Raw genomic sequence first — 24,860 nt, 5'->3', positions numbered from 1 at the left:
TAGATAGGTTTGACTTCATTTAAACATTACACAATGTCTACATGGAACACAATATTACATTATAGCCCATGAATATGTACAATCCTTGTTTTTATATCAGTTAAAATAAACATAACTTAAATTTAAAAATAAATATCCTTAATAAGAATTCTCAATGCACATAATTTAAAAATATCTAAACCAAAAATATTCAACACAAAACACATATGCACGGTAAAGCAAAAGCCTGCAATCTAATATTGTACCAAAAATTAAAGGGGTGCTCTTAGAATACTATGGTCCTTGCCATCAGAAAGCAGTGACCAGCTTGCAGACAGTGTCTCTGACCAAATCTAAAACATCTTCACACTAACCTTAATCACAATAATAATGAATTGCGTCTACATTTTGCAAAGAGAGGAGAAACTAAAACTTAACGTGTGTAAGAGGATGAGAATGTGTTCAGAACCTATTCAAAATGACACAGCTCCCTGCAGAGCCAGCTGCAACAAACACGCCACCCAATTTCCCTGAGCGCTCCTCTCTGCCCACACGCTTTGTTGCTTGGCCAAACCCCTTTGTAGCCTCTTCTGGTATTCTCCAGTCAGCCTCATTTCAAATACTCAATTCTGGAACAAATACCGGCATTTTTTAAAATATGCAAAAAGTCCATCTTCCAACAAAAATAGTTTTCTTTAATTCATTCATTATGGCCCACTTAGAACCCAACACTAACTTTAATTGGAATCAGTGTTTGATGCCTGCGTTCAGATATTAACTGGTGTTGAATCTCTGAAGCCATTGCTAATCAGGATAAACACCCTCTCCCAGGAGTTGGGAGTCTGAGGAACTGGGGCTAAGTGAAGGAGATGGAGAAATGAAAGCAGGCAGAAATGAACACTGCAGTTGGGGGGACCTGTTTCAGAGGACGGTGGTGTGATGGAGGATATGGTGTGCTTTCCTCCTCATCAATTATTTGGTGTGTGTGTGAGAAATCATCTGTTGAAAGCACTTGGATCACATTACTTACCTTGGAACAAATGCAGAGGCTCCACAAGAGACAGACTTAGCTAGTCAGGATGATGTTTTTTTTGTTCTGTGGTAATTATTGATATATGTACTGGGGCTTCTCAACATAAAATTCCATGTTTGTGTGTGTTTAAAATGAATGACTTCCATAGTATTTTGCAAAAAGAATGTGGAATTTTTCCCTCCTTTCCACTCTGACTGAATCATCTCCTCTTTCAAAAATCCAATCTTTTAAATCAGATATCATTTTTTAAAAAGACATGGAACCTGTCCAGAGTGGGCACTTTCCAGACCAACAGCAGGTACTGAAAAGCATTCTTTGGAAAGGAATGTAAATCTACCTAGCTTTTAATACCCACCGCATTGGTCCTTTCTATGCATTTTGAAAGTCAATAAATATTTTGTGTCCTTGCTGTGCCCAAAGCATTGCACTAGGTCTTTGCTGCTATACTAATCTTCTCTATTTTAACTCCCTGTATATTTCCTTCAGTGCACTAATTACAAGCTACAGTTATTACATTTTCCTTGAGCATGGTCTATATTCTACATTAGAAGACAATGTCTATCAGGGCAACCTTCACTTTGTGGTTTCATCTCTATTTTATATCAGGGATCTAGCACCAGGCATGCCTGGAGGCTTATTATGTTTTTGTTCAAAGAATTTCTCTGACCATCTATAATAAGCTAGGTACAGCCTATCTGTGAAGTTGTGTAGTACAATGTTTAGAAATATGCACTTGGCCTTCCAGCTGCCTGAAGTCAGATTCTGACTGCATCACTTCCTAAGTCAACTTGGGTGAGCTTTGCTATATACTTATCTGTATCTCAATTCACTCATCTCTGAACAATGGTAATGATAGTACCTTAATTATGGGGTGATGATGCCCATCTGAAGCACAGTGAGTTATCAATAAATCTTGGCCAGTATAATAACAGAGGCATTGCTAGTTCAAGTTCATAGATGACAGAAGAAAACTCAGAGAGATTAAGTAACTTGTTTAAGAGCACACCCACTCATGAGAAGCAGGACCAGTATTTGAGCCCATGGTGGTCTGAGTGCTAAGCTCAGGCTGTCAGTATAAACTTCTGCTGACTATCCACTACAAAACACTGGACACTGACCTCCAACCATCAACACTCTAGAGAACCATCATGCACACACATACATGACCCCGCTACAGGACCCGGCAGCTCCAGGTAGTAAGACAGGTAAAGGGTTACTTCATTGCAGGTCTCTGGGAGGTTCCTGAGATGGAGGGAGCTTTGAACTCAGTCAGAAGAGAATTCTGTCAAACGTGTTTCTAAAATCATGACTCTCAGTTTCTCAAACAGTCCCCAACATATCAATCTAGTAACCCTGTCTCAAAAGGAAATGAAATTGTCTGCATAATGGCTTCCACATGTTCTCATTTTATATGCTCCTAAGTTCCACAGGCAGAGGCAAAGAAGCAGAACTAGCTACTGATGCTCTCATCTGCTTGTTTTCATCCTTGTAGTGGGACGTGGTATCTGTTATAACTACAGTGACCTAAGGTGAGCAGATAACAATGGCTGCCCAGATTCACTCATTCATCCATTCATTCACTCATTCACTCAGCAGTTCTGGGATGCTCTACCATTGAGCTAACACCCTCATCCCTTGTTAACTTTATTTATTTATCTACTTATTTACTTATGTATTTACTTATGTATTTATTTATGTATGTATGTATTTATTTATTACACAGGCTCTCAGTAACCATTCTGGGATGGCCTTGAACTTGTAATCCTCCTGCTTTAGCCTCCTGAGTGACTTGGATTATAGCTATGTACCACCACAACAGTGACTGCCCATATTTGGTAAGCCCCTACTGCATTCTAGGAATGGTTGTAAGATGCTTAAATATGGAAATTAATTTATTCCTCATAACTACTAAACAGGTACTAGTAGTGTATTGACTTTGAAAAAAAATAAAACATCATGTTTCTGAAGTGGACCTCCCCACTCCCCAAAACCTAAGCAAGTTAAGGGAATGCTGAGAGTGAGTCTTGGCGGGAACATTTGGGCTGTATAATCCCAACCTAGCTGTCTTCCTGCTGCCTGTTCTAAATCCTCTAATTCCTCTATTCTTTGTCTGGCTTCTGACAAGGAAGAATGCATTCTATATTAAGAGATACTAATTTAAAAAATGATAAATAAATTACAGAAAGAGCAGTAGAGTATAGGAAGGGAAGCAGGGGAAAGGAGAAGGGGGGGATAAATGCTGGGGACTGGGGAGTAAATTATATTCCATCTAATCATGAAGGGCACTGACCTCCTTTCATGTATGCTGGGAACTAGGGCAAGTTAATGGTATATGAGGAAAGCTGCTTTCTTGCCCACAGGCTAAATTCCTTGGGTTGCTGGTCACACAATAGGATGAAGCAAGCTAAGCTAGTGATGTCTCTGTCTCTAGCCTGGCTTATCAAACCCCTCTCCCTGCAGTAACTTTGTGGATCAGAGCATCATGGAGAGAGAAGTGCTCTCCATCCAGCTGCCCCTGGACAGAGCATCATGGAGAAATGGAGGTGCCATTTTCACTAGAGGAATATGTAAAAAAGAGTTAGAGGTGCACCTGTGAAGCCCTTTATCATCTCCCATAAGCATTTCTCAATAACCTATGTCTTACTTCCCATCTCCAGGTGTCTTCTTTGGTCTCTCAGCAATCTACCCCCTTGTCTTAGCACAGCTGGACTGTTGATGCTACAAGAAGTATTTTCTTCTAAAAAATGAGGACACAGAGGCATAAGGTGATTAGGTAGTTTGCTAAGATCACCCGACCAAACAAGTAAAAATAGGGATGTTCTTCTCAGGCACCTGGCTACTGGAGCCTGCGTATTTAAGTCCCAAGTTCTCTCCACTGACCCTATGAGATCCTAAATCTTGTGCAGAATTAGCAAACATTTCCAGAGCAAGACACAGAGCAAGTTCAGAGAAAGTTAGTTTTCTACAGTAGGGCAAAACCTTTTTTCTTTTGACTTCCATTTTCTGAGCTCTGTGTCCAAAACAACAGTTAAGTGGGAATGCATTTGGAGTGCCTGAGAGACTGGCACATGAAATACCACTGAAATGTGTCTGTGTTCTCTCCCTCATGCAACAGAGGGATCCCATAAAGATTAACCTAGCTGTCTTTCTGCCTCTTATTCTAGATTCTCTAATTCTTCTATTCTTCATCTGGCTTCTGACCAGGGAAGAATGCACTTTTTAAAAGGTGAATTAAAGGGATACTAATCAAAAAGAGAAAACTATAAATAAATTACAGAAAGATCAGTAGAGTATAGGAAGGGAAGCAGGGGAAAGGAGAAGAGGGAGGGGGAAATGCTGGGGACTGTAGAGTAAATTATATTCCATGCTTTTGTGATTATGTCAAAATGTGTCCTAATGTTGCATATCAATAACAAGAATTTTTTAAATAAAATTTAAAAATAAAAAAGAGGGCTGGAAAAAAAGCTAGTACTTAGAAAGAAAAATCATCTCATCCCCAAAGTCTGAAAGGGAAGGGGACTACAGCATATTTGCCTGAACTTGGCTACTTCTTTGGTTGTGGGAGAGAGATGACCATTATCACAAAGCTGTGGTCATATTAGGAAATCACGTCCATTATCAAGAACACTGTCTGAAGGGAAAAGAGGGCAGGAAGAGGGATGAGTATCCCACCTCTCTCCCCTCCATCTTCAAATGTTGATTAGCAAGCAGAGAGCCAGGAGCTCAGGCATGATAGCCAGTAAGGGTTCCAAATATATCTAGAAAGATCAAAGGAAACTAACTGGCACAGGTTTCTCGCCCCATTTTTTTTTTGTTATGTTTGACTTTTTACAATCAATGCTGTAATGAATATCATCTGTGTATCTTGCAAACTGGGCCCCTAATTCTGCAGGACAGATTGCTATTTGGGAGACTGTCAGCTCAAATGGCTTGGGAAGTTTTAAATGTCTGCAGATGCTACCAAATAACTTATCCAAAGGACCGTAGCAATTTCACAAATGCTGTATATATACCTTCATTAGCAGCAGATGTTTTTAATGTCCTAAAACGTGCTAATCACATTGGCACAAATTATTACTTAGCATTTTATTTTGCATTTCCTACATAACTAGTGAGAAGGAGTGAGTATATGTGGGATCACTGCTGTGAATTCCCTATTCCTATGAGGAATGTTTAGTGTCTATATTGTCAATTTACTCCACTTGCCTTTCTTTTGAACTTATATAGTCTTAATTGCAAGACAGTTTTTGTTTTGTTTTATTGAGAGTCAAATTTCCCAAACATAATTCTGATCTTCAACTTACAACCCTTTAGAAGCCACCCCTTACCTTCAGGATAGAGCCCACATTCCTTTGCTGAATTAAAGGGCCTTTCTGTGGTGCAGCTGCAGACAAGCTCCTCAAGGTCATCTCTAGTCCTTCTTCACCCACATCAGGTACAGGGACAAACCTGCTACACTCTAACACTCACCATCAGTGCATTAAAAAAAAATTAGTTGTATGTAGATGGACACAATACCTTTATTTTATTTATTTACTTATTTTTATGTGGTGCTGAGGATGGAACCCAGCACCTTGCACGTGCTAGGCAAGTGCCCCACCGCTGACCCACAACCCCAGTCCCCATCAGTGCATTTTAATATTTTCTTTTATTGAGATGACTGTCCTCTTGCTGATTAACTTCTATCCTTTTTCAAAGATTCGATCATGCATTGTCTGCTCTGTAAAGCAAACACGTTCTGCTCCTCCTTGTCTTTCCGGACTGAGCCACAGATGGCTGTCAGTCAAATGGACTGGATTAAAGGCAAACCACAGACAAGATGCTGGGGGCAGGAGATATCCAGATGGAAAAGCTCTGTGTCCCAGAGGTCCACTGCCTGGTGGCTTCATTACATTTCCCATATTAAACAGAATAGTCTTTAGCAATGTATTGAAAAAAATCTTTACTTTGATATTTTACTACCATCAGTTTTCCAAGAAAAGATGCTAGGAAGTGGTTACTCCTAAGAGAGCCTCACACCATGTATCTAAGTCCCTCAGAGGAATCCCAGTAGGCTAGCTGCAGTATGATGCTGTCACTCCAGAGCAGGCAATTATAGTGAATCATCTCCAACTTCTACTAGCAAATGCTACATGTGGATGTCCTCTGGCTTCAGGGACCCCATGTGATGGGACATAATGAATAAGATTCCACTGCACAGAAATGTCCACTCCAATGCCTCCTCAATCACTCTCTCAACAGGCCTGTGCCCCCACGGCTTGGTGTATAGTGAGGCACTGGACATTTCTGTCTAATTGTTTGAATCCCTGCTGAGACAAACTTCAATAATACCATCCCAGGACTGCGGACCACCTTCACTTTAAACAAAACTAATGCATTAAATTTTGCATTTATAGAACCATGTGATATTCTTTGTAAAATAATTCAAATAAAAGTTAATCTGCAAAAAAAAAAAATCCCCTCATACATTAGTTCCATGTTGTACCTCATGTAGGATTTGTAAGACTCTGTGTCAGAGCACACAGTGGAAGACCCAGAAACCTCCCGACAAACGCAGGCTGGGACAGCACCACTCCGCTTCAGTTTCCTTGTCTGTGAAATGAGAGGAATGTCTGTCTTCCTGGGAATGATGAGGAACGAGAGAGTGCGCCTCTGGGAAGTGCCTGGCACAGTAAGTAAAGAAAATGGAAATAACGGTACAAACATGTTTCATGCTTTTCCTTTCATGTTTTAAACCTCGTCTCCATTTCCTTCACAATTCTGGATGTTGGAAAGTCACAAGAGTGTCAAGCTAAAATGACCCTCTGGTGTTCTGATTATTCTTATTTCTTTATCTAAACTCTACATACATCCAAGAATTTTCAATGGCTCACAAACCAGCCCAGCGAGACAGCCCAATAATTAAAGATTCACATAGTCAAATGAGGACAACCACATTTATCAAAACTTTCCTTGGAAAAATTATCATGTTTCTTTGGAGAAAAATGGTAAAGCACCCTGAGTGAGCTCATGCTACTGTGCCTTTGAAGGAGATGGAGGCCACCTGAGGACTGATATTTTGGATGGATGGAAAAGAAGAGAGGAAGATCTGAGTCTATTCTAAATAACATGAAGATGAGTAAATTAAAGTTCAGTTGGTGAACTGTGGCTGGGTAGAATCAACTAAGAAGAAAGGATAAAAAGATGACTAGATGCTTGGGAAATAGATAAAAGGAAAGCTATGAAAGTCAGGGAGAACAAAACAGTCAAATAAGAATTTTGTTTTTCTATCCCATGTTGACATCTTCAGTAAAATCTAGATTCCTCACCAAAGCATTTCAGCCAGAGAAATCTCTGGGAAGCTGACTACTGTAGGTGCAAGCCTGGCTTGGTATGGACCTGGAGCAGACCGTCTGGTAAGAATGCAGGAGCTTAGTGGCTAGAAGACTGCTGATACCAAAGTCCATGCACAACAGATGACCAACTGAACATGAAGCTGGGTGTGGTGGCTCACACCTAATCCCAACTACTCCCAGACTGAGTCAGGAGGATCCAAAGTTGGAGGCCAACTCCAGCAACTTAGCAAGACCCTCTTCCCGAAAAGAAAAATAAAATAAAATTTAAAAATCTTGAAATGTAACTCAGAAGTAGGAGTGCAGTGTGCGTGGAAATTCAATAATGATGACAATAACACGGGTAAGGAAGGCTGAAAGAGGCAAGGTGCTCCAAACAGAAGGTGCACATTCCAATGAGAAGCCAAGGGAGACGTGTGCACTCTATGTGGTGTTGACTGTCAGGGGAAAGAGGCGTTGATCAAGAAGGTAAAGATGAACAAGGGCTGGCCACGCTGATGAGGTAGAAAGGACTAGACAAGAGGTGACTGAGGACTCCAACGCTAAGATCTCCACAAATGCATATAAATAAAAGATAGAATAATCAATGAAAGAGGGACAGCTAGGTAAACAAACAAAAAAAATCACAGAAAGACAAAAAGATTGATAGATAAGCAAATAGACTGATGTTATGTAAACAAATGATCAGATAGAGGTAGGGTAGTCTCTGTCATGTGACTCAAGAATTTAAAATATTGGGTGGAAGAAGGGGAAGGGATCTGGTAGGAGGCCACAGATGGATTTTTAGATTATTCTGTTTTTTTTTCTTCTGGCTAAGTAGGTCCTAACAACAAATTCTCTCAAGTTGTTGTTGGTTTTTTTTCCCCTTACTATACTCTTTTTTAAAAAAATATTTTGTTTATTTAGTTTTAGTTGGACCCAATACCTTTATTTTATTTATATGTGGTGCTGAGGATCGAACCTAGGGCCTCGCATGTGCTAGACAAGCACTCTACCGCTGAGCCACAACCCCAGCCCCTTACTGTACTCTTAATTAAAATAAATTGAGAAATTTCCCAAGAAACCAAGTAAGACAGAGACTTCTGAACCCCAGGATGGATTTCTGTGTGAACTTATAACTTCAAGTCCCAATTCTATTATTACTCGGTCTTTATTGGTATGCTGAGCTGGTCTGCACTTTCATAAACTTCAGAAGTATACGTTTGTACCCTCACAAGTGGATAAGCTCCCATCATTTCTAGGATACTACTCTCTTCTGCTCAGAAGCACAAGATGGAATGAGGAGAGGCAGGACTTCCTCAGGTCTATAGGAGTGACCATCTGCCTCACACAGCTTTATGTCAGCATGACAAGAAGAGCAAATGGAAAGGTTAGCCATGAACCACAGACCTAAGGTTAGCAAAGGGCAAGAAGGCAAGGTTCCAGTGGGTTCACCGTGGGCTGGAACAAGCTGACTCGTTCAAATGTATTTAACTGGAATCATCCTCTCTTTTCATTTTAAAATAAAGAACTAGGTATGATGAACAGGACCACACAAGGTCAGAGACATCAGAGCTTAAGGGACCTTGCACAAAGTGCTTGGACAACAACAAAAGCAAAGAAAAGTACCTGAAATTCAGAGTAGTGAAGAAAGCTGCTTACACCTAGGTTGAATGATGTCAAACTTCAGAGCTGTGCTGAAGTGAATTGGAATGTGACTAGCACATCCTGCAGGACAGGTTAAGTTGGGTTGCTATAACAAACAGCCTTGAAATCTGAATGTTATGGCAACAAAGGTTTAATTTTGCTTGAACTGCCTCTGTGCCCATTGTAGCTTCCCCAACTCAGTATCTAGACTGATATCATAGTCACTCTAGTGACTTGGTAGTTTATGTGACAGGAATAAATAATCAAGCAAAAAAACTTGTAGAATGCTCTGCATTGAAAAATCTTTGGTTCCTCAAGTCTTAACTCAAAATTTCATTTGTTGTTGTTGTTGTTGTTGTTGAATAAAAATCTTTGCTCATTCAGCATGTGTCAAGTAATGTTTCAACCACTAGAAATACAGTTAGGATTTCATAAGTCTTTGTTGAATTAACATAGGCCTGTTCAGCAAAAAGATGCCCAATGAAGTTTCCACCTTTAAAATGCATAATGCATAATAATATTTCAATATTTATCCATAACACAATATCCACCCAGAATTAGATTTATTTATCAAATATTTCCATTACCCAATATGTTCCATATTTTGTAAAAGAAAAATACTAAATTCACTTTATCTGTCTCTTTTCTTGCTCATGTGGGTGGTGCCAACAGATGATTTCAGTGCTTTTTATGGTAAAAGTAAAATTATTAAAAGTTGAAAATTGATTAAAGAAAAAAGTATGAACTAAGTTAACTTTCCTTAATTATAAAGGTGATTTTTATGCTGAAATCTGTAGCCCCACCATTGAGATTTGGAGTTAGATGCCCTCCAAAAGTTCCAATATTAATGCAGGCATGTTCAGAAGCAAAGTAATTGGATTATGAAGGCCATAACCAAATCGGTCCATCCTAGTTTCAAAGGACTCACTAGATGGTAATTGTGGCAAGTGCGGTGTGGCTGGAGGAGGTGGATCAAGGCTGGGATTGGAGGTTGTCCTGGAAGTATTGTGGCCCCTTCTCTTCTTTTTTATCGTCTTTCTCTCTCTCTCTCTCTTCCTCTGTATTTCCTGACCCTGCCATGAACTGAGTAGCTTTTTCTCACTGAGTCCTGTATCTGATGTCCCTCCCTCTAATTTGTTCTTGTCTGGTATTTTGGTCACAGCGATGACAGCGATGGAAAGCTGATGAACAGAACCCCCAATGACAAACTAAGCACATGCAAACACTTAATGCTATTGGAAAGCCAGAGAGCTGAGCCATAGGGAAATGAATGTTCCACTCATTCATGTTCCAAAAATGTTTGGTAGGGACTTACTCCATCTATAGCAAGAAGAAAAGAGAACTTACAGTTTTTTGGCAATAAAAGACTTCCCAAACTACAGATAAATATTGACATTGGCTTGAAGACAGCAAACACCCACAATCTCAAGTACAATAGACATATGGAAGACTTTGAGGAGCCTTATAATATTATACTCAGTACCCTTCCATTTAAGACAGAGATTAATCAACATTTTTGCTGTTTAAGATCAACCGAATGGGGAATTTGTCAATTCAAAGAAATATGTGTGTATGTGTGTGTGCGTGTGTGTGTGTGCGTGTGTGTGTGTGCGTGTGTGTGCACACACATACTTATATATTTCTCTTTTTTAAGACAAAATTAAAATGTAACTGTCAACCTAGAATTTTCTCTCTAGCCCCTTCTGAGTTAAAATGTCCCCAAGAAGCTTCACTTCTCTGAAGATTTTTTTCAACAAAAATTAGTTTTGCCTGTATTAAGTATTCTATAAATAAAATAGTTCAGTGTGTACTCCCTGGTGTCTGCCCCCTTGTGCTATCCAATCACGTTGCTTAGTGTGTAAGTTGTTCTTTTTCTTATTTAATAACATTATATTGCCTGAATATGCTGCAATGTATTTAACCATTTTACTTGTAAGGTGTAATGAAAAGGGTTTATGTGAACATATTTTATAAATTGTTTTGTCAGAAAACATTGTCATTTCTCTTGGCAAAACATCCAGCAGTAGAATTGCTAGGTCATCTAGAGAAAGCATCCTCACCGTGATATGAAAATACCAAACGTTTCCCCCAAAGTAGCTGTGCAATTTTTTATTGCACCCTCACCAACATTTGCTGTTAGCACTCTGTTTGTGAAGCCTCGTTGTGGTGCATTTTCCTGATGGTTAATGATGCTGAGAAGTTTTTATGTGCTTACTGGCTAGTCATATGTCATTCTTTGCTATTATGGGACAATCCCACTTTCATTAGGCCATTTATCCTACTGTTAAGATATAGAAAGTGTGTATATTCAGGATAAAAGTCTATACTAAAAGTATGAATTACAAACTACAGCGTGGCTGTTGTATTTTCTTTTGCTATTGATGTCTTTTGGTGGGCAGAAAATTTTAATTCGTCGGGTCCTATCTGAGAAATCTTTGCCTTCTTCAGACTTTCTTCTAGAAAATAATTAATTTTAAGATTCAGATTTGGATCTTTTCTTTATCTTGAATTATTTTGTGTGTGTGGTTTGAGATGGGGATTGAGCTTTTCCTTAGGTACAGATATACTGCTTTTTAAGTACCATGTATTAAAAAGAATACCCTTTCTTCATTAAAATATTTTGGCACATTCATTGAAAATAAATTGAGCATCTAAATGTGCCTAATTTCTGGACCCTCTAAGGGTTTCCATGGTTCTATATCAGCCCTCATATCAATGCTTATTTATAAACTTATATTTAATTTGTGCTTCTCTGCAGAAAGAGTAAGAATCCTCACCACTGCCACCTCCAGCCCCTGAACACCACTGACCTATTTTCTATTTCTAAGGTTTTCCCCTTTTCAGAATTTCACAGAAATAAAATCATATAGCATGTAGCATTTGAATCTGGCTGCTTTCATTTAGTATAATGCATTTGAGGTGCACCTATGCCATTGTAGGTATCTATAGGTTGTTCATTTCTGTTCCCAAGTACCATTCCACCATTTAATATTATTATATCATTCGACTTATTTATATTATTTATATTGCCTGAATATGCTGCAATTTATTTAACCATTTTAGTTGTAAAGTATAATGAAAAGGATTTCATTATGTGATTCAGCTCTTCATCAATCGCAGGACATTAGACTATTGCCAGCTTGTGGTGACTATGAATGCAGATACTGAATAGACTCACCCAGAGGCTTTTCTGTGGCCATATGTTTCTATTTCTCTTAGGTAAATGTCTAAAACTGGAATTGCTGAATACTATTATAATTGTCTTAGAAGCTGTCAAACTGCTTCCCAAAGTGGCTGTGACATTTTGTACTTCCACCAGCCATATATGAGAACACAAGCCACTCTACATTTTCTTCAACATGGTATTGCCTATTTTTTAAATTCTATTTTAATTTTTAATTAAAATATCTTTAATTCTAGTAAAGATATTTATATCAGTGTACCACAACAATTTTAACTTGCTTTCCTTCCTAATTACTACAGACAGCAACATCTTTGCTTATGTATGTTTCACACCTGTACGTCTTCTGTACTGAGATGGCTGCGCGTATTATTCACATATTTTTAAGGTAGGTTGCTTTTCTTATTATTGAGCTGTAAGTTCTTTATATATTCTGTACACTTTATTTTATTGTATAATGCACATTGCACATATTTGTTCCAATCTGCAGAATGTCCTGTTTTCTTGTCTTTTGAAGAGAATTTTTTTAATATTGATGAAGTCAAATTTGTCAATTTTGGTTTTACAGACTTTTTTATTTTGGCCTTAACTAAAAGTATTTCTGTCCCAATCTAATGTTGCAAAAAAAAGTATCTTACATTTTTGTCATGATAATTTATAGGTTTAAGTTTTGCATTTAGGTCTATGGTCAATTTAAAGTCAGTTTGTATATGGGATATGTTTGGGTCAAGATTTATTTTTGAGTATGTAGCTTTTAATTTTGAGGGCCTCTACTATTATGGGATTAGAATCCTGGACTTGAAACTCTGTCTTACTTCTTTCCTAGAGTTAGAAAATGTTTTTGCTCTTCCCTATCCTTCCTCTCCCCCAAACAATGGGTCTTTTCAAGTGCCTTCGGAGAGACAAGATTCCTTCCTGTCCCCCCTGGAAACAGTGCTCTGGAGAGAAGATTCTGAGCAGGAAGTCAACAGGAGGTTGGATGAGTCTCTGCCATTCCTGTTTCCTGCTTGAAATGTCAAGGGAGTTCTCTCCATTGTTTCCTCTTCCCACACTCTGCCTCCTAAGCATCACATGGAGGTTCCTGGAAAGACCCCCTGACTCTTGACAAATAGAAGTGAATTCTCTTCTTTCTGCACTGTCACCGTTTCCCTCATCTAACTTTGCATGCTTCAAAATTGCTGAAAGAGAAGACAGCTCCTTAAGTTCTTTTCTGAGTGGTCAAGAACCTGGAGGGTACAGGTAGAGCTCTCCTCCGGTTCCTGGAGGCCTCCTCCATGTGGGGGGGTTTGCTCTCAGCTCCAGGGTGGACCTGTGAACTCAGCTCTCAGGGTTGTGAAGGCAGTTGAACTTTGGAGTTTAATTGGTGATTTCTCATTGTCATGAGGAAAATCATGCTCTTTGGTTTCCTATATCCTAGACCACAAAATTTCCTCACCTTCACGATCAAAGAATATTGTGATTGCATATAGAATTATGAATTAATAGAATTTTGCCTACCCTGTATATCCTGAATAAGTGTGTGTGTGTGTGTGTGTGTGTGTGTGTACACATAAATGTTCCACAATGGCTGCTGGAAAGCCAAGAACAGTGGTGGTGGTTTAGTCCAAGAAGTGGGAGAGAGCAAGAGAGAGAGAGAGAGAGAGAGAGAGAGAGAGAGAGAGAGAGAGGTGTGTGCAGCCCCAATACAAGGATGGAAACCTAAAAGCAAAGCTCTCCTTTCCAATTGCTACTATTGTGAAGTCCACATTTCAAAGCTAAAGAACCTGGAGTATGATGTCCCCGGGCAACAGCAGCAGAAAAATGAACCATGCCCCGACTTGGAAAGGAAGTCTACAAGGGAGCATCTCTCTTCCATTTTTTTTTTTCATTTTAGCAGACCCCCAGCCTATAGGACAGTGCTGGCCACGTTCAGAATGGATTCTGTCCACCCAGTTTGCTGACTCACGCACCAATCTTCTCTGGAAGCACACTCACAAACCAACCCAGGGGCATGCTTTATCAGTTCTGTAGATATTCTTCCATCCAGTCAAACTGACAAACAAAATCAACCACCATAGTATTTTGATTGTTAAATATCATTTTTAAAAATTACACCCTCTAGTATATTAACATCATTCTTAAGCATGGATTCTGTTTAAAAAAAAATTTCCTGGAGTGCCTACTCTGTCTCAGACACATTGCTAATCCTTGAGGACATAGGAATGACCACTCATGGTTTCTATCAAGAATTCTCTGACATCCCTCTCTCTTATTCTTCTCTTATCACTCCTGCTTTCTCTGTCTCTCTCTCAGCCTGTGGTTCATAATATGTGTGCTGAATTGTCTATTATGGATATTATTTTGGTAATAATAAATATTCTGTTGTACTTCAGAATTTTAAGGTGAGTGACCAAAATCCATACCTCGAATACACCGAGCAGAGCAGCTTCAATTGCCTGTCAATGTTGATTCACATGAGTATACATTAAAATATCAATAATAATCTTCACAAAAATTTGAATTTAGTACAAAGTTAATTGCAAGGTATGTTTACTATCATTTTGGCCATATGTTTAATATTATTTTGGCTTTGTGAATTAAAAATAGTATACCATATTTTGATGTTTTCCATCAAGACATGAGAAAAAAGTACATTGAAAATTGAAGTACTAATCATACCATAAACCATTATCATGATAGGTTTTCTTTGTTGTGTTTTTGCTTGAATAATTATTAGGCAACATTTTGACCTTAATTTCTAAGTTTAGGCTTATGTGCATGATTAAAAACCACATGGAATTTTCATATCTCTAGGTTGGAAGTTGTCTCCCATCGAGTAAAATATATATCCAAAGTTTTGAAAGAATTATGATTTCATTAGGATGCACTGCCATTCTAATTCATTCAATTCTACTGTATAAGCATTTACAGATAGTTAGAGTATATTCAGTATTTGTATTGTCAATTAAAATCCATTGAGTAGCTAGGACACAAAGTACTCTTTGAAACATATTACATATTTGCTTGTTTTTGCAGTACTGGGAATTGATCTCAGGGCCTCATACGTGCTAGACAAGTGCTCTACTCCTGTGCTACGTCCCCAGCCCTGAAAAAATATTACATGTGACAAATTGATTTAATCTCTATGTCGATGCTGAGATGAGAATTATAGTTTACCCTAATTTCACTTGAGGAAACTGAGGCATCAGGGGGATTGAGAAACTTGCCTAAGGTCATGCTGTTTATAAAAGGCAGAGTGAGCTTGGAGCCCAGACATTCTGGCTCCATAGAATTTAATCAAGAGTTGGGAGGTGTATTGAATCAATTGTTCTTAAAGAAGGAAAGAGTATGAGACCAAGTATGAAACCAAAAATAAAGTGAGAAAGAAGGGGGCGTTGGGGGAAGAGCACAATGTGGCAGTGAGTGCCAGAAGATGGGTACTGTAGCAGCATCAATGCCACAGAGAGACAGTCAAATGGCAAGAGAAACATAACCATCGTGTCTGGCAATTACAAAGCACCTTTCACCAGGAGGTGTCTGCAGAATGGTGGCAGAAAATGAACATGACAGAAGGAGGAGAAATGGAGCAGAGGTCACAGATACAGAGGGAAAACTTCTAAGGACCTTGTTTGGGAACACACCTGAGGGTGAGCAGAGACAGGAGGTAATTTTGGTTTGCTGTCTTTTTGTTTGGGGACCTGTTTTGTGTTTTAGGATGAGAACTGAGAGCATATTTATAGACAAATGGAAAGGAGCGAGCAGAGAGGGAAAAAAATGTTGCATAAAATCTAATTACAAAACAATTTTTAAGGATTAGCAGAGCAGCCTAAGACAAATAGAAATAAAGAAGGGTGCATGAGTTGGAACAGAAGGTGTGGAACCCATCTCACCTGCGTTTCCACGTGTTTCTCACAAGCCCTCCTCCCTGGCACTCCAGACGGACCCCTGATTCCAGAGTAAAACACTAGAGGCACGTTGGAATCTGTTTCTCTGACAGAGCAGTCTGTTGATGAATTAAGTGTAAGTGAATCAGATACAGATGGATGGAATTTCGCTTGAAATAAACATGAATTACAAAATTGGAAGAGGAAAGATGCCCAAAGAACAATCACTCTGTGCCAACTGAAAATCGTTTGGAATGTCAGTTTTCCAGCCTGGCTCAATATTCCCGTCTACTCCTCAGCTCTCATTCAACATGTTCACAATTTGTCTGGAAAGTTGACGTCTTTCCGTCCTCTGGAGCTTCCAGAACAGGTCTGGAGACACCATGGAGGCAGGGACTTCTGAGAAGCAATGTCATAAGATGTATGTAGGCATTTATTAGTCAGCATGAGGTCTATGAGGTGGCTTGTGAGAAATGATTCTGATGTGCTTCAAGAATGTTCTCCCTCCTTAGCTGGACAGACTCAGACATGGCAACGTGTCAGAATGGAAAAAAAATCCATGGGCTTTGGAGTCAGGCTGACCTGGATCGGAACCGTGGAGACACCGTATATTAGCTATGAGTACTTACTCAAGGGACATTACCTCATCAGCCTCAGTTGCATTATCTGGAAAATGGAAATAACAAGTATTGTCCATCTCACAAAAATATTAGTCTTTATTATGGCTGTCTACTCAGAAAGAGCCTGACAACAGTGACACGTTGAGAAAAGACACTCTACTTTCCATCTAGAGGAGGCCAGAGTCCTCCAAAATCACCGAAAAATAGAGCAGAAGTTCCTAGTCTGTATCTTCAAGTAGAAACTTTCTCTTCTAGACAGGATTCAGATGGGACTGTAGATGAGGTTCAGAGATGCATATTTTTAAAAAACTTCTTAAGTGATTCTGATGATAGGTTACGCATAAGAACCACTGGAATAAAAACTAAGGCAGAAAAAATATTCTACACATGCCTAGTGTAGGATTAGCTCCCTGCAATGCTTCCTCATGCCGCCTAGATTACGGGTTCTGCTTCCCTTGGTTCTCAGTCTTGTGAGACTCATGCAGTTTTGCAGAATAAGAAAGCTAATTATGGTTTAATCAAAAAGCTGATTTCAAACAGAGATGCTGTGTTTCATAAAGTCCATCTCAGAGGAAGGGAAAAGAAACTAGTTGCTGAAGGAACGTTGGAATGGCTGTGTCAGCTGGAGACCCAACTCATCACTTGTAGATAGAGAAAGTAGAAAACTAACCCTTCACCTCCAGTTCACAATGTGTTCTTCAGGGTCTATCCTGAGGGATCTGAATGAAATAAAGGGCACCTTGCTTCTGATCCAGTAAATGACTGCTTAGGTTGTGTTAATAGCAACATTAATAACCTAAATAAAGCATCAGGTGAGAGTGGCCATGTGACCAGGTTCTAGGCAGTTAGACATAGTTGGAGTTGTCAATGAGGCATCCAGAGAAAGGTCTTCAAGCAAGAGAGCTATCTAGCTTTTATTCGTTGTTCTTCTTTTTCTTGCCTAGACCACGACTGTAATGCCATCAGGATGGAAGCACAAGCCAAAGTAGGGCTGTGGAACAGGAAGAGCCCGGGTCCTTACAAGCATTGTGAAATAACTACAGAAACTCTGTAGTGCTTACCTCCAGATTTATTTGTTATATATGTATAGTGTATACTGCAAACCCTCATTTATTGTGACACTTGTTTGGGGGCTTCAGTTACTAATAGGCAAAATACTTCTTGATATAGGATAGAAGAATGTGAGTTCCCAAACTCCATAGAATAGATTTTGTTACACAAGCTGGGGGCAGCAGCCTTCCAGGATCCTGTAGTAAGAGTTTCTGAGGGATACATATAAAACACAGAGCTGTGTGACCCAGAGTGACTTAAGACAGTGTAGATAGATATACCTAGCAATGGCCGGCTCTGGGGGCTGGTCTTGAAATTGGTGCTGTGAGGGAAGTTCTCTACTGGGGCTTGAGACAGGTGTAACAGTGTGATGGACAGCTGACTGAGCAGGCAGGGTGGATATATTGTCACCAAAGGTATTGGATGAGAGTATCTCTAGACAAAGAAACCAGAAAGTGGGTGGAAGATTTTATATCCTAAGAACCTATGTTCTATGTTCTTGAGTGACTTCCATAAAAGGCCCATGTGGCATAACATGAGTCAGAGCACATTGTTGGAGGAAGAATTCAGATGCTGATGTATCTCAAAGACAAGCTTTGAGTCTTGGCTTTACCACCTACCAGGTGTACCAACTGGTGCTATCCCTCTCTGGCTAACAGTCTTCTTCTCCTCTCTCAACTTCATAATAATGACTACTGATAAGGATCAATCATTGGCAGCCCTGTAAAGTGCACAGCCATATACATAGACAGAAAGATGCAGATATAGATATATAATCTTAGTTGTTGCTATTTTTCAGTCTTTTTTCAGCTTATGAACCCCAGGGACCTACTGTATGCCAGCTATCCAGATGCTACAGAACACTAAACATGGTTTCTGATTTTAAGTCCTGTAGAAAATAGCCACCTTCTCTACAAAATAACTTTTAAATTAAAAATCAAGCCACTCTTCCACTTAAATCCTCTTGAGAATTTCTCTTATACTTAGGATAAAGACTTGAAATTGTTAATATATAAGACACCAATGATGCTGCTCTGCTTCAGAAATATCAGTCTAATCTCAAGTTATCCTTTACTTTCTCAATTCTAGTTACCTGTTTTTTTAATATGTAGTGTATTTCAGATTGATTAACGACTTTCACTAGATCTAAGCTCCTTGTGGACCCAAAATCTCATCTGTTTTGCATACCTGCAATAACCCTGAAACTGATTAAAACTTCTGACAGCTAGGAATCTGTTGTTAGGGTGTGGATCTTAAATATCTTCCAAAGGCCATACACTAAGACTTGGTCATCAGTCTGTGACTCCACTGGGACCTTCTGGCACCTTCAGCAGGTGGGGCCCACTGCAAGGATTTAGGTCTCTGCTGATGTGCCCTTGAGGGATACTGGGACTCTGCCCACTCCTTCCCAGGTGCTGTGAGGTGAACAGACCTCTTGTACCACATACTACCACTAGTTGTACTGTGACATGACAGGTCCAAAGCAATGTGTCTTTATGACCATGGACTCAAACCACAAGCCAAAATAAACCTTTCCTCTTTTTCTCAGATATGTTGTCATAGTAATGGAAAGCTGACTGATGCATTGGTCAATAAGCAGGGTTTTATCAAAAAATGAACAAATGACAAATGAGAGATGATATGACATATAGAGCTATCCCATTCAATGAGAGCACAGACAGGCAAACAGAAAAGTCTGTATTAGAAAGAGGACATAAAGAAGACTTTGAAGGTAGTAGGATATTCAAACTTGGTTATAAAACACATCACAGAGGACTTCTGCAAACAGGGATTGCTTTGTGAAAAATCCCAGGAGCTACAAATATTCAAGCCTCATTGTTCATCTATACAATGAATAACTTGATACCTATCACAACACAGAGAGATTATGAGTATCAACTGATATTCAGAAATTATTTGCCATATATATAAGGTATTATAATGGTTGTTCATATCTCTTAGGGATTTTGCTTCATGTTATAGAGATAGTGAACATGGAAAAGCTTTTAAATAACAATAAAAACAACATAGGAAGGAGAAAGAAGAGAAGGAGAAAAGGAAAGAAAAAGGAAGAAAGAAAAGGAAAAAGAATTTCTCTTTTTGTTTTCTATTATGCATTTAGAATTGAATATTCATTATTGTAATCCTACCATAAAAACCTTATAGAAACTATTATTTTTCTTAATTTAAAAATACAGAGTTGTGTTTCACAGAACTTGAATGACTGTCCAAAATCATAGAATAGTAAGGAATTAATTTTAATGGCAAAATTTAAATACAGTAACTATCAATATGTGTTTATTATGAATCTACAGTGGATCAATCAATTGCTCAATATTCTGGTGATGAAATTACATATAAAAAATAAGTGTTTCATTTCCATGGCATCCAGTGCATTGGGGTAAAGCATATCACACAAGGTCTGGCTGATGGTCATCAGTTCCACTTCATGAGGCAGGGTGTCTCTTCCCTGCATGGAGGGGTATCACTGCAGGTAGATGACAACCAGTTCCAATGTCCTTGAAGGTGTTGCCGCCTCGTCTTTGTCCTTAACATCCTCGTGTGATGAAGCCAGAGTCAGTAGGAAAGGGAGGATACAGAGTCTGACATGATTAACAAGTGAGACAACTACATCGTCCAGATCCAGGAACAAGAAAGAGCTGGAATCTACACACTTCAGTTCTCACTGGCATCCGTCTGGACCATGATGCCGCTCAGTAAATATCTGAAGGCTATTTCTACAAGACATAGGATTGATGATCTCTGGGTCAGAGTTTCTCCCTCTCAAAAGGGGTGGATCAATGAAATGATTTTAAAGCCACCTAGAAGCTCAGATGATATATTAGGATCAGGTCTGGTTTGCAGCCTGGCAGACTTGGATTAAATCCTAGATGCTGGCCGTACATGGCCCTGAAGTCATTCAGCAAGGTGTTTGCCTCCCTGAGTCTTTGTTCCCTTCTATGCAGAATGAAGCTAACTTCTACATGAGTCGATTTTTCTGAGCATTAAATGTAAACATGTAAACTATGGGGTAATATAGAAACTAATAATTGTTAGACTACCCCTAGTCCAATCATCACCATGAACTATGAATAAAGGAATAAATGAACACATAATATTTTTTCAATTTCTTTACTTCTTTCCTGCTTGGATTTTTACTTTTATTTTCTTGATATCATCTAAAAAATACCCATTCTATACTGCTGTTATTTTTCTTATGATTATATGATCTAAATTGTTTCTCTGCAAACTATAATACTTTTATAGAATCTTTCAGACACAAGAATCTGAAGCACCCTCCTTTAAAAGGACAGGTGAATAAGCATTTATTCAGTGGCAGGCTTGTCCCACGGGCTACATATTTAGTTCATTTAGCCTTCCAATTTGGTAAGAACTGAGTCTACACCTTGGGGGGGGAAAAAAAACAAACATTTTCTTTGGACATCTGCAGAAACCTCCTCATACCACCAGAGAGCAGTAAAGAGCCATGAATCAGGATTTTGAAAACTCTGAAGTCCTCACCACCAGATAACTGCATTTCTCTCTATATAAAATAGCCTGGAAAATATGGAGTAACTCTCAGCTGGCCAGCCTGTAAGATGAAGGCAAGTGAGGAAGGGAAGGACCTGTGAGCTAGAACAAGTCACTTCTGATTTTAGGCACGTAGTTCATAGGAGCTTACTGAAGTTGAATAAGGAGGGATGCAGTTTCCCAAGCAATCATAGAGATAACATATCTCTGTCTCTGCTTTTTGATAGAAAGGGAGACTGAGATGCAAAGCTGAACAAAGACTTATTCAAGATCACCCAGTAAGATGGGAGCAGAGCTAGATCCAGAAGCGGTGGACAGATTCATATTGACTCACGTCTTATCATGCAGGCGCATACCGGTAAAATATTGTTAGCACGTAGTTGAAGGGCAGACTGACTTTCTTCAGTGAGTCCTTCCATTCTGGGGTTCAATGAACATAGCACTTTCATTTGTATTGTTGTTAAACAACTCCAGGTTTATTGCTTCTTGATAGAGGATAGACAGGTAGGTAACACATAGAACACTTATCAAAGGAAAACCTAAATGTGGTATTCAGGAATATAATTCTGGTGGTCACAGATAATGGGCCTTTTTCATTTTGAATATGATACCCAGACAGTTCTCTGGGAGACCGTCAATGCATTCATTCATTCTTCTTCTGCTCATAAAATAAGAAGTTGGGTAAGAGTCCAAACTCGCACCAAGCTCTATCTTAGAAACTGTGGGCATGGGTAGAAATAAGATGCAATGCTTCATGGATATAAGCAAGATATAATTCCTATTCTCAGCAAACCCACAATCTAATGGCATGTCTTGGCGAGAAACCGGGTAATTGCAATGCAGAATCAGAAAATTGATTGTGGTTGGATATATGCTAGTGATTAAAGTTTATTTTTCCTCCTGTCCTTCAGAAAAGCACATGCCAGAAAGCCACTTTTGACTCACCCAGAGCAGTCTGACTTGGAAGTGGGGTAGTGCAGAATAGAATGCCTTGGAAATACTAATGAGCATGTGAATACTTTGGAATCCCTGGATTAGCTTTTACTGGAAAGATAATTCTCTCTGGTGTTTTAGAGATTAGAATCCCTCCAAAGGGAGCTGAGAAACGAAGGCTAAGTCTCTCAGAAAGATGGGCTTCTAGCCTCATTATATAAGGAAAGGGCAGGCTGATCTTCTGTGCATGAAAAAATTGTATGTTCCTACATTGATTTCCAATGAGGGAAGAAAATGGGGACTCTAGACTGGTGTTACCTGACACCAATCCTCTTGACTTATGGTTGGTTTGTTTGTTTATTGTTGTTGGGGCTGTTTTGCTTTTTCTTCTTAAACAATGTCTTGGAGAAAGGGTATTCTAAAAACATCAATCAATATTGAAGACTTCTAACGACTCACATCAGTTCCCATATAATAATAAGCATATTCGAATCTGAGAAATTAATTAAGAGACTCAATCATGTGCGACTACTTTTACTTTGAGTTCAAGAAGCGTTCTGCAGAACGTAAAACAGCATTGGAGAGGCAGTTGGCTGCAGGCACAAAGAAGAAGGAACCCAAGTAAGACTGCACAAGATATCAGAAAAGGCTTTCCAGAGGAGGCAGACCTAGGAAGGAGCACAAGTGACTCAGAACTCAGTTGAAACAGGACACCCGGGCACGGGGGAGCAGCGTGTGTGAAGGGCCAGTGCCCGGAATCACAGACATCCTTTTCATTTTAACCTTGTGTTGGGGAGTGGGATGCAGCCGTGGGAAATTTAGCCTTCAGAAGAGTCAAGGAAATCATTTGGTTTGTCCATTTGCTTCTTTGGGTTTCCAGTCCATTAAGGTTTGAAATTCTGTAGCCAGAGCATTGGGTTCCTGAAAGGAATGGACAGAGAAGAGGCTGGTGACCGGGCCTTCTGGGTTCAGGAGTCAGAGGGTGTCTTTTCATGGGGAATGCCATCAGGGAAAGAATCTCTCAGGTTCTGAAGACCACAACCTCTGAGGGTGGGGCCACTGAGTCCTCTCTCCGTTCCAGGCTGGAGACCTGCAGAGAGAAAGGGATCAAGGAGTACAGAGCTACCTCCCAGTGTGTGTTGATAGGGGCTTCAAAACTACCAGCTGAATAGACAGGGCAGGGGTGTTCTCTCCTCATCTACGAGGAGCCAAGAATGCGTGACACCTGTCTCACACCAGCGCCTACCGCTGAGGAAAGTCCATCTCTGTTCTTTGATCCTCTTCCACCTGAGGGCTTCTTCAGTCCAGGTTGGCCACAGAATCCAGCTGCAAACAGTTTATACCTCTCCGATCTAGACTTCAATTTTAGCAGCTGCATCTGATGAATACTATAAACTCTGTTCTAAGTGTCTGAGTGGCATAAAACACAACCTTCTTTAGACACCTAGAGGGCCACTCACGATCTGCTTTTGCACCTCCCCTCAGCTTCCTTTCCTGATCCTTAATCCATGTCCCCTGATCCAAGTACCTCACCCAAGTCACACCAAAGAACTGAATTCTTCCTGACCATCACGTCTGTTTTCAAAGTCAGATCTTCAGCCTTTGCATGATTTCTGTTCAATAGAAAGTGGCTCCTTCCATCTCCAACCCATTACTGGGGAATTCCAAGTCTTCTCTCAGGTCTTGGCATGGATGTCACCTCCTCCAGAAATCCCATCCTGATACATATAAACACGTTTCTGTGTCTTCTCTGTGCTTTCACAGAGAAGCACCTATCAGAGTATATTGGAACTGCCTGCCTTTTACCTGTCTTTACAACCAGAGAAATAGACTGCAGCAAGAAGTTAGCAGGGTTATAGTATCCTCCAACATCCTTCCAGTACCCAACAGCATTTGACAATTGATGCATGCTCAAAAAATGATTGGACGAATAAATAAATGACTAAACAAACTAGCGCAGACATCATGTGAGGATTTAAAGGAGGGAGTGAAGAAATATGTTCCAGGGCATTTGTTCCCATGGTAGCCTGAGACTCCTCGACTCTGTCTCCCAGTCGGAGTTCCATATTCAATCCTTGCTCAAGAGGTCAGGCAAGGTCTGCTCAAGCCGGGAGCCCATTTTCCTCTGGAAAAGTATTCACTGCTCCTATTTTGCATTCTTTTGCCTCTGGTGTTGTCAGTGAAGCCAAGAGCTTCTGGGATCTCTATTAGACCCAGGCTGTGTGAACAGATTCTGGGCCAGAGCTTTGGCTGGAATGAACGCCTCTGGTGTGAACAGAGCTTCCAAATGCACACACAGAGAGTAGGTGGCATTTTCTCTTGGTGAGCAGGGAAGGTAGTCAGGTGTAAAGGATAATTGATGAGAGTCAGACAGCTGTTATCCCCCAAAGGCAGTGGATACTGTAGAAAAGTGACAAACATGAGATGGCAGGTCTTCCACTCTCTGTATGACCTTGGGTAAGGAATCTATCTTTTCTAAGCCCAGGTTTCCTCAAATTAGTGTTATGTAAGTACCTAATTCTTGCATTAGGATGAAATGAAGTGATTCTCATGGGCTCCTTCCATGAATTCTGGGCATGTTGTAGGCTTTGTCTGTTTATCTGCTATATATATCTACCTACATATTTATCCATTCGTGCATCTACTGAGATGTATGAATAGATGGAAGATTCCTCATTCTTTACATATGATCCCACGATTCTTAAAGTTAGC

General features: G+C 39.7%; 1 long non-coding RNA gene across 2 annotated transcripts in view; it reads left to right on the top strand.

Annotated features, from left to right (window-relative positions):
- The window catches only part of LOC144377343 (uncharacterized), a 71,103-nt gene that overhangs the window by 35,436 nt on the left and 10,807 nt on the right, over positions 1–24,860 (top strand). For both annotated transcript variants that reach the window (XR_013438256.1, XR_013438257.1), the window contains 5 exons: positions 2,736–2,847; positions 6,507–6,683; positions 12,190–12,332; positions 12,454–12,539; positions 21,443–21,573. This is a non-coding gene — a long non-coding RNA (uncharacterized LOC144377343). The remainder of the gene's footprint in view (positions 1–2,735; positions 2,848–6,506; positions 6,684–12,189; positions 12,333–12,453; positions 12,540–21,442; positions 21,574–24,860) is intronic.

Source organism: Ictidomys tridecemlineatus, chromosome 4, assembly GCF_052094955.1.
Source record: "Ictidomys tridecemlineatus isolate mIctTri1 chromosome 4, mIctTri1.hap1, whole genome shotgun sequence".
Taxonomy (NCBI): domain Eukaryota; kingdom Metazoa; phylum Chordata; class Mammalia; order Rodentia; family Sciuridae; genus Ictidomys; species Ictidomys tridecemlineatus.
This window is presented reverse-complemented; position numbering and strand designations above follow the sequence as displayed.